The sequence below is a fragment of the Bos grunniens genome, chromosome 13 (assembly GCF_055505025.1).
Source record: "Bos grunniens cultivar Pamir isolate PY7600 chromosome 13, Bosgru_T2T1.0, whole genome shotgun sequence".
NCBI classification, from domain to species: domain Eukaryota; kingdom Metazoa; phylum Chordata; class Mammalia; order Artiodactyla; family Bovidae; genus Bos; species Bos grunniens.
This window is the reverse complement of record NC_141177.1, coordinates 5,601,268-5,611,099: the sequence shown is the minus strand read 5'-3', so window position 1 is coordinate 5,611,099 and position 9,832 is coordinate 5,601,268. Positions and strand designations below refer to the sequence as shown.

The 9,832-nt window shown below is 44.4% G+C and overlaps 1 long non-coding RNA gene across 1 annotated transcript; it reads left to right on the top strand.

Annotated features, from left to right (window-relative positions):
• The first annotated feature begins 5,762 nt into the window (after positions 1 to 5,762).
• Positions 5,763 to 9,613, top strand: LOC147360024 (uncharacterized). Its single transcript, XR_015140038.1, has 2 exons — positions 5,763 to 5,842; positions 9,248 to 9,613. It is a non-coding gene; the product is annotated as an uncharacterized LOC147360024 (long non-coding RNA).
• Positions 9,614 to 9,832: the final 219 nt, after the last annotated feature.

Below are 9,832 nucleotides of genomic sequence, written 5' to 3'. Positions count from 1 at the left end.
CAGGCATTTGGAAGACAGGATGACAGTTTCTCAAGAGGTTAAACATAGAACTGCCGTATCACCCAGCCATTCCACTGCCAGATACATATCCAAGAATGGAAAACATATGTCCACGTAAAAACACGTACATGTAGCTTCATAGCAGTATCCTTTATTATAGACAAGAGCAGAAACAACCCAAATGCTCAACAACTGGTGAATGTATACATAAAATGTGATACACCCTTACAAGGGCATCTTACTAAGCAATGAGAAACAATGAGTGAGTGAGTGAGCGAGAGTCGCTCAGTTGAGTCCGACTCTTTGCGACCCCAAGGACTATACAGTCCATGGAATTCTCCAGGCCAGAATACTGAAGTGGGTAGCCTTTTCCTTCTCCAGGGGATCTTCCCAACCCAGGGATTGAACCCAGGTCTCCTGCATTGCAGGCGGATGCTTTACGAGCTGAGCCACAAGGGAAGCCCAAGAAGGCATGAAGTAGTGGCAAATACTACAACACTGATGAACCCTGAAAATCCACTAAGTGAAAGATACAGAAGAGTGCATACTATATGAGGTCATTTATATAAAATGTCCAGTATACACAAGTGTGTAGAAACAGAAGTTATCTGCATATCTGAAGTTACTGATATTTCTCCAGGCAATCTTGATTCCAGCTTGTGTTTCATCCAGCCCAGCATTTCACATAATGTACTCTGCATATAAGTTAAATAAGCAAGGTGACAATATACAGCCTTGACGTACTCCTTTCCCAATTTGGAACCAGTCCGCTGTTCCATGTCCAGTTTTAACTGTTGCTTCTTGACCTGCATACAAGTTTCTTAGGAGGCAGTTAAGGTGGTCTGTTACCCCTATCTCTTTAAGAATTTTCCACAGTTTGGTGTGATCCACATAGTCAAACGCTTTAGAATGGTCAGTGAAGCAGAAGTAGATGTTTTTCTGAAATTCTCTTGCTTTTTCCATGATCCAACGGATGTTGGTAATTTGATCTCTGGTTCCTCTGCCTTTTCTAAATCCACCTTGAACATCTGGAAGTTCCTGGTTCATGTACTGATTAACCCTGGCTTGGAGAATTTTGAGCATTACTTTGCTAGCATGTGAAATGAGAACAATTATGTGGTAGTTTGGACATTCTTTGGCATTTCCCTTCTTTGGGATTGGAATGAAAGTTGACTTTTTCCAGCCCTGCGGCCACCACTGAGCTTTCCAAATTTGCTGGCATGTTGAGTGCAGCATTTTCACAGCATCATCTTTTAGGATTTGAAATAGCTCAGCTGGAATTCCATCACCTCCACTAGCTTTGTTCATAGTGATGCTTCCTAAGGCTCACTTGGCTTTACACTCCAAGATGTCTGGCTCTAGGTGAGTGATCACAGCATCGTGATTATCTGGGTCATGAAGATCTTTTCTATATAGTTTTTCTGTGTATTTTTGCCACCTCTTCTTCATATCTTTTGCTTCTGTTAGACCCATACCCCTTCTGTCCTTTATTGTGCCCATTTTGCTGATGCTGGGAGGGATTGGGGGGCAAGAGGAGAAGGGGACGACAGAGGATGAGATGGCTGGATGGCATCACTGACTCGATGGACATGAGTCTGGGTGGACTCCAGGAGTTGGTGATGGACAGGGAGGCCTGGCGTGCTGCGATACATGGGGTCGCAAAGAGTCGGACACGACTGAGCGACTGATCTGATCTGATCTGATCTTGCATGAATGTTCCCTTGGTATCTCTAATTTTCTTGAAGAGATCTCTAGTCTTTCCCATTCTGTTGTTTTCCTCTATTTCTTTGCATTGATCGCTGAGGAAGCCTTTCTTATATCTTCTTGCTATTCTTTGGAACTCTGCATTCAGATGCTTATATCTTTCCTTTTCTCCTGTGCCTTTCGCTTCTCTTCTTTTCTCAGCCATTTGTAAGGCCTCCTCAGACAGCCATTTTGCCTTTTTCCATTTCTTTTTCTTGGGGATTGTTTTGATCACCGCCTCCTGTACAATGTCATGAACCTCTGTCCATAGTTCTTCAGACACTCTGTCTATCAGATCTAATCCCTTGAATCTATTTGTCACTTCCACTGTATAATTGTAAGGGATTTGATTTAGGTCATACCTGAATGGCCTAATGGTTTTCCCTACTTTCTTCAATTTAAGTCTGAATTTGGCAATAAGGAGTTCATGATCTGAGTTACAATCAGCTCCTGGTCTAATTTTTACTGACTGTGTGGAGCTTCTCCATCTTCGACTGCAAAGAATATAATCAATCTGATTTCGGCATTGACTATCTGGTGATGTCCATGTGTAGAGTCGTCTCCTGTGTTGTTGGGAGAGGGTGTTTGCTATGACCAGTGCGTTCTCTTGGCAAAACTCTGTTAGCCTTTGCCCTGCTTCATTTTCTACTCCAAGGCCAAACTTACCTGTTACTCCAGGTATCTCTTGACTTCTTACTTTTGCATTCCAGTCCCCTATGATATACACCTTAAATGGTGTACGTCATAGGTGAATGGTGAATGGTGAATTATATGGTGGGTGAATTATATTTCAACAGGCTTCCCTGGTGGCTCAGATGGTAAAGAACCTGCTTGGATTGCAGGAGATCTGGGTTCCATCCCTGGGTAGGGAAGATATTCTGGAGAAGGGCATGGCAACCCACTCCAGTATTTTTGCCTGGGGAATGTCATGGACAGAGGAGCCTGGCGAGCTACAGTCCATGGGGTCGCAAAGAACTGGACATGGAGTGACTTTCACATGACACATCACGAAAGCTATTGAAGAAAAAAATGTTTTTTAAAAAAGTAAGGGGATGGGCCTGTGACTATAAGCAAAACCACCACTGCTGTTTGAACATTTACTCCTAATATGTGCGTAACTAGCCTGAGCCAACAAAACAGGGGAGGAAAACAGAATATATTAGCTTATGTAATGGAAAAGCTCGTGGACATTTCAGGTATGGCTGGATCTAGGACTCAGGCAACGTCAGCGGGGACTCTGTCATGCTCAGACTGGTCTCTGTTGCCTTCCTTCTCAAGCAGGTAAGAAAGATGGTCTCAGTACTCTAGTCTGCTTCCGTCTTACCACCCCAACCGCCGTGAGGAGTACTTTTTCCATGTAGGTTTTTTTGTTGTTATTTTCAGTTTTTTTATTTCGCTTTTTTTGGCCATGCCACAGGGCAAGCAGGATGTGGGATCTTAGTTCCTGGGCCAAGGATGAAACCTGCAACCCCTGCATTAGAAGGAAAAGTCTTTAACCGCTGGACTGCCAGGGAAGTCCCCCATCCACACAGTTCTAATAAGGGTTTGAGGGAGGGTTCTCATTGACCCTACTGGGGTCACCTTTGTGTGTTTTTTTTTTCATTCCTACAGTGAAATGGTTTTTATTATATTCACGTAATCATGCAGCCATCACCACAACCAATGTGAGATCTTTCCATGATCCCTAAAAGAAGCCGCATACCCTGTAACCATCACTCTGCAGTTTTCTCCCACCACTCCCAGCCTTTTTTGTTTTGTTTTAGTTGCTAAGTTGCGTTTGATTCTTTCCAACCCCATGGACTCTCGCCCTCCAGGCTCCTCTGTCCATGGGATTTTCCAGGCAAGAATACTGGAGTGGGTTGCCATTTCCTTCTCCATGGGGTCACCTTTGAATTAATCACTGTGGCCTAGCTCTGATGGGCCAGGACTGGTGACATGATCTGCCCCAGAGCCAAGGGGCATGGTCAGCCTCACCCAAACCACGTGGTCCAAAGTGAAAGTGGGTGACTCTCCAAAGGAAAACTGGGATTCTGGGCAGGTGTGAGCCACAGACGCCCACAGTACTGGGGGACCCTCACTACACTGCCCAAGTTTGATTTTTGCTTCCTCCATGTGCCTGCTCCGTGTCCTTGGCAAAGTACTTAACCTTTCCATGCCTCAATCTCTTCATCTGCAAAATGGTGATAAAGGAGTGTGTCGCTTCAGATCAGATCAGATCAGATCAGATCAGTTGCTCAGTCATGTCCGACTCTTTGCGACCCCATGAATCACAGCACGCCAGGCCTCCCTGTCCATCACCAACTCCAGGAGTTCACTGAGACTCACGTCCATCGAGTCAGTGATGCCATCCAGCCATCTCATCCTCTGTCGTCCCCTTCTCCTCCTGCCCCCAATCTCTCCCAGCATCAGAGTCTTTTCCAATGAGTCAACTCTTCACATGAGGTGGCCAAAGTACTGGAGTTTCAGCTTTAGCATCATTCCTTCCAAAGAAATCCAGGGCTGATCTCCTTCAGAATGGACTGGTTGAATCTCCTTGCAGTCCAAGGGACTCTCAAGAGTCTTCTCCAACACCACAGTTCAAAAGCATCAATTCTTCGGTGCTCAGCCTTCTTCACAGTCCAACTCTCACATCCATACATGACCACTGGAAAAACCATAGCCTTGACTAGACGAACCTTTGTTGGCAAAGTAATGTCTCTGCTTTTCAATATGCTATCTAGGTTGGTCATAACTTTCATTCCAAGGAGTAAGCAGTCTTTTAATTTCATGGCTGCAGTCACCATCTGCAGTGATTTTGGAGCCCAGGAAAATAAAGTCTGACACTGTTTCCACTGTTTCCTCATCTATTTCCCATGAAGTGATGGGACCGGATGCCATGATCTTCGTCTTCTGAATGTTGAGCTTTAAGCCAACTTTGTCACTCTCCACTTTCACTTTCATCAAGAGGCTTTTTAGTTCCTCTTCACTTTCTGCCATAAGGGTGGTGTCATCTGCATATCTGAGGTTATTGATATTTCTCCCGGCAATCTTGATTCCAGCTTGTGTTTCTTCCAGTCCAGCGTTTCTCATGATGTACTCTGCATATAAGTTAAATAAACAGGGTGACAATATACAGCCTTGACTATAAGGAGGCCCCTCTGTCCAGGGGATTCTTTAGGCAAGAATACTGGAGTGGGTTGCCATACCCTCCTCCAGGGGATCTTCCCAACCCAGGGATCGAACCCAGGTCTCCTGCATTGCAGGTGGATTCTTTACCATCTGAGCCACCAGGGAAGGCCTTAAATGAGATAAATTCAGTAAAATCACACTTGGGATGCTAGCACACAAGTCTTCATTATGTTACCTAATACTGTCACACTATAGACCTACAGAGCTATCACCAGTTAACCCATGTCACCCAATTAATAAAAATATCAATTTCTGGTCAAATAGGAGATTGTGAGGAAATGGGAAAGACAGCCTGGGGACTTCTGCGTGACCAGATCAGGGCCCCCTACGGCACCTCTACTTCACCTAGCGGAGCACCCATCACTGTTGTAACTGCTCAACACCCCCAGGCTGTGAGCTCCCTATTCGACTCTCAGAGGTTTGGGTTTTGAAGTTCATGCAATTTTAGGAAAACAAACTATTCATATGAAACAGGTAAGAAAGTATTTATTGACAAAGAAAAAAAAAAAAAAAAAACTCAGCTCAAATTATTGGACATTTGCAGAGTCAGCTTCTGAAATCTGTTTGAGCAGTTTACACAGAAATGCTTCCTGATTGTCCCCTGGCTGCTCCTTACCCTGGAACAGTTTAGAGCTCCTAATACTTCCCTGTGCTTGTAAATCATGGTCATTCTGCCTTTGAGCCCAATAAAGATTTTCTATAAATGTGTGTTGAATGACTAATTGGTCAAATAGCTACACCCCTGATTAATCTTCACAGTGGACAAACCACACCCACAGAGTAAGAGCCAGATGCATTTTTCTCTTCCTTTAAACAATGAAGAAGGTTTTGAGAAACCTCTCTTGACAGGCAAAGATCCTGCTCAACTGACTTTGAGGCCTTTGAGATGAGACTGACCCAGCTGAATTCCTTATTCCGGGTTCTGCCGTGGGTGAATCACCTCTCTTTTTTGAGACTAAGTTTTCTCCTCTGTGCATGCTTATAGTAGAGAGGAAGAAATGAGAATTATCTGGAGTACGTAAGAAGTAGCACAGTGTCTAGAACATGTATCTAATAAATGAACTTCTTTTTTTTTTACACTTTATATTTATTCGACTAGGTAATGTTCTAAAAAGTACAAAAGGGTAGAAAAGTGAATCTTCCTTCCTCCCTGTTCCTTTCTTCACCCCAGATGCAACCACAATTACAGGTTACAAGATAGTTTTGAATTTATAGAAATGTTGCAAGAATAATTCTGAGTATTTCAGGATGCCCTTTACCCAAATTCACCAGTTTTTCATATTTTGCTGCATTTGCTCTATCATCTTCTCTTTCTTCATGTGAATATTTATTCATTACTAACATTCATTTTTTTGAAACCACTTAAGAATAGATTATATACATCATGCCCCATTTACCCTTTAATATCTCAGCATATCTTTCCTAAGAACAGGATATTATTTTAAGTAACTAAGCACAGTTGCCATATTCAGGAAATTTACCTCAATATAATACTTTAATACCATCCATATTTCAATTTTGTCAATTGTTACAATAACCTTTACAGCATTTTCCCCCTCAAGTACAGGATCCAGTTCAAGACCATGTTATGCCTTTAGCTATTATGTCTCTTTAGTTTTCTTTAATTTGGATTGATTCCTTAGCTTTCCTTTGTCCTTTATGACTTTATTTTTTATTAACACTTTACTAACACTTTTGAAGAAAGCAGGCCAGTTAATTGCATAGAATGTTTCAGGAAAGCAGGGACCATGTCTGTTTCTCTACAGGGGCACAGTGCCTGGTGGGTGCTCAATTCCTGTTCATGGCATGATTGAATGAAACGTCTTTGTACCAACCACAACCGACTCAGTAGACATGAGTTTGAGCAAGCTCCAGGAGATGGTGAAGGACAGGGAAGCCTGGCATTCTGCAGCCCATGGGGTCACAAAGAGTCAGACACAACTTAGCAACTGAACAACAAAAATCAACCACAAACCTTGTGGAGAGCTACCTACATAATGTCTGGATGAATGAAATGAAGGCTGAACACTAGTCCCATCTATAAGATCAGTGAAATAAGGCTGCTGTTCCAGGTGACTTATTGAAGTTCCCCTGTCTCAACAAGTCTCTCCCACAGTCTAGGAGCTGATACCTTGGGCAGTCAGGCTGGCTGGCTCCAGACTGGCCCCGGATGTGGTAATGAGGCCACATTCCGGGGGAAGAGGTACTCTGTGGCCCGAGGCTCCAGCGGTAGAGGCTAGGTTGACGGGGAAGCCGAAACAGAAACTGTGGTGGCTGGCGAGGAAGGATGTCCCTGTCTGTGCCCCTCAGCCACGGCCGAGGCTTCTAATAGACCACAGCCATGCTTTGGAGGAAGCGTTTTACTGAAGGGTAACCTACGTATAGAAAAGTGCACACACCAGTGACAGCTCAATAAATTTTCACCAGGGCAACACAGCAGGGTAATCGGCCCCCTGACCAAGGGCCGGAGCTTTCCCAGTCCCCTCGAAGCTCTCTGCCAGTCTCTATTGCCACGCTGAATGGTAACCAAACTTTACGTGCTTCCCTGCTGGCTCAGTCGGTTAAAAATCTGCCAGCGTGCAGGGGATGCGGATTTGATTCCTGGGTCAGGAAAATCCTCTGGAGAAGGACGTGACAACCCACTGCAATATTCTTTGCCTGGAGAATCCCACGGACCCAAGAACCTGGCTACAATCCACAGCATCACAAAGGAAAGCGACACGACCAAAGCAACTGAGCTCGCGTGCACGGACTTTATGAATTGGCATAACACAGCATTAATTCTTTCACGTATGACTTCTTTGCACAAAATTATGTTTGCAGCAACAGCCTTTTAAAAAAAATCGCTTATTTATTTTTGACTGTGGTGGACCTTGGCTGCTGTGTGGGCTTTTCTCTAGCTGTGGCACATGCGCTCAGTAGCTGCGGCCCCCGAGCTCTAGAGCACAGGCTCAGTAGTTGCGGCCCACGGGCTTAGCTGCCCTATGGCATGTGGGATCTTCCTGGACCAGGGATCAAACCCGGGTCTCCTGCATTGGCTGGTAGACTCTTTACCACTGCACCGCCAGGGAAAACCAACAACAGCCTTTTGACCCTGCCTCTTGCTCTGCACGCTCAAAATGGGAAAGGTGACCTGATAATAACTCTTTGCTGCTGGTTTCAATGTGTCACCGATTCCTTGGAGCCTGAAAGCCATCCAGTGGGCTGGAACTGTTACTGCTCCATTTCACAGAGACGAGACTGAGTCAGAGCTGGACTTTGCCCAGCTAGGAAGTACAAGAGTCCACATTTGAACCCAGGCCTGTCTGATCTCTGAGCTCATCACAAATATCATACACATTTCTTATCAATATTAATGACCATTTATGGAGCACCCGCTTCGGGCTGGACATTGCACTTAAGCTTTATGTTCATTAATTTTTCCTGTGAACAGTATAACTTTTGCCGGGCTTGACAAATGATGAAAGCAGGATTCAGAGAAGTCACACAGCCTGGGAAGGCATGAAAATAGAGACTTAAACCCTCCTGTGTTGATTGCAAAGTCTAATGTGCTGTATTGGTATCCAGTATTTACATGCACCTTTCAAATTCACCCTCTGAGTTTTTCAAAGAAGAGACAACAATAGCAGTTATCTTTTGTAGAGCTTCTTTGAGCCAGATGCTTTGGGCAAAGATAATGGATGATCCCCTCAATATCAGTTCCGGCCCGCTCTTTCCTAATAACGGATCGCCTGGTTCTTAGCTGGACACACAGCTTCCCACATATCCCAGGCTTCTTGGTAGGGAGGTGGAGTCCTGGCACTAAGTTACAGCTAATGGAAAGCTCCTCCCTTACAAAGCCCCTGGATCTACTTCCGGGTCCTGCCCTTCACAAGGAATGGGCAATGTTCTGCCCTTCACTGCTCCCTTCCAGCTGGGCTGAAGTGACAGACAAGGTGCTGGGGAGCCGTCTGGGACCTTGTGACCAAGGATGCCTCTCTAGGGATGGAGGAGCAACCAGGGAGAAGGCGCCTGGGCCCCCACTCCATGGAGCCACGGCATCCTGGCCCTGGAGCGCTTACCCACGAAGACCCAAGATAAATTGAAAAAAGAAATTAAAAAACTGCTGTCTTCACTGCAGTATATATTTTGAAGTGGTTAAAATGGTGAATGTTGCTCTGTGTGTATTTTATTTCAATTGCAAAAACAATTTTTCCCTGGGCAGGCCATGGTTATTTTGTGTTCCCAGTTTTTACTCATTATACAGTACATATTATATAATATATATAATTATAATATAATTATATATTTTTTAATATATTATATAATGTATATATTCATAATCTTTATTTCTCAGATTTTTAGTCTTGGAGAGAAGGAGCACGGCCTGCCTTTCATGGTTGAGGGCTGCGGCTCAGAGATGCAGGGATTTGCTCTGGGAGAGCAGCAGAGCCCACCTTCTGGGACACCGAGGATTGCTGCTCTCCCACTATACCAAGGACGGACAAACTGGCCTGTGGGCCCTTGTAGCTGAAGATGGTTTTAACCTTTTTAAAGGGCTGAAGAAATGAGAAGGAGGAGGTGGAGAAGAAGAGGACGATGCAAGAGAGAGCTTCAGTGGCCTGCAAGAGTAAAATATCTACTATTTGATCTTTTACAGAAAAAGTTTGCTAACCTCTGAATTAATACCATTAAAAAAAATTCAGTTTCTCTGCCTGGAAAATGGGGGATTACATATTTATTTAACAGAAATGTGTCAGAATCACACGGGGCTGTCGTGGATTGAGAGAAGAAGCTAGGATGGGAGGATGTTAAAGGGTTTGCACTGGATAAACCAACCCTATTTATTGAGAGGCCACTGGCTTGTGGTGAACGATGGGGGTTAAGACGGGAAGCTAGGTTGCCACTGTCTCACTGAATGAGCCAGGGTAAGTCCCTTTCG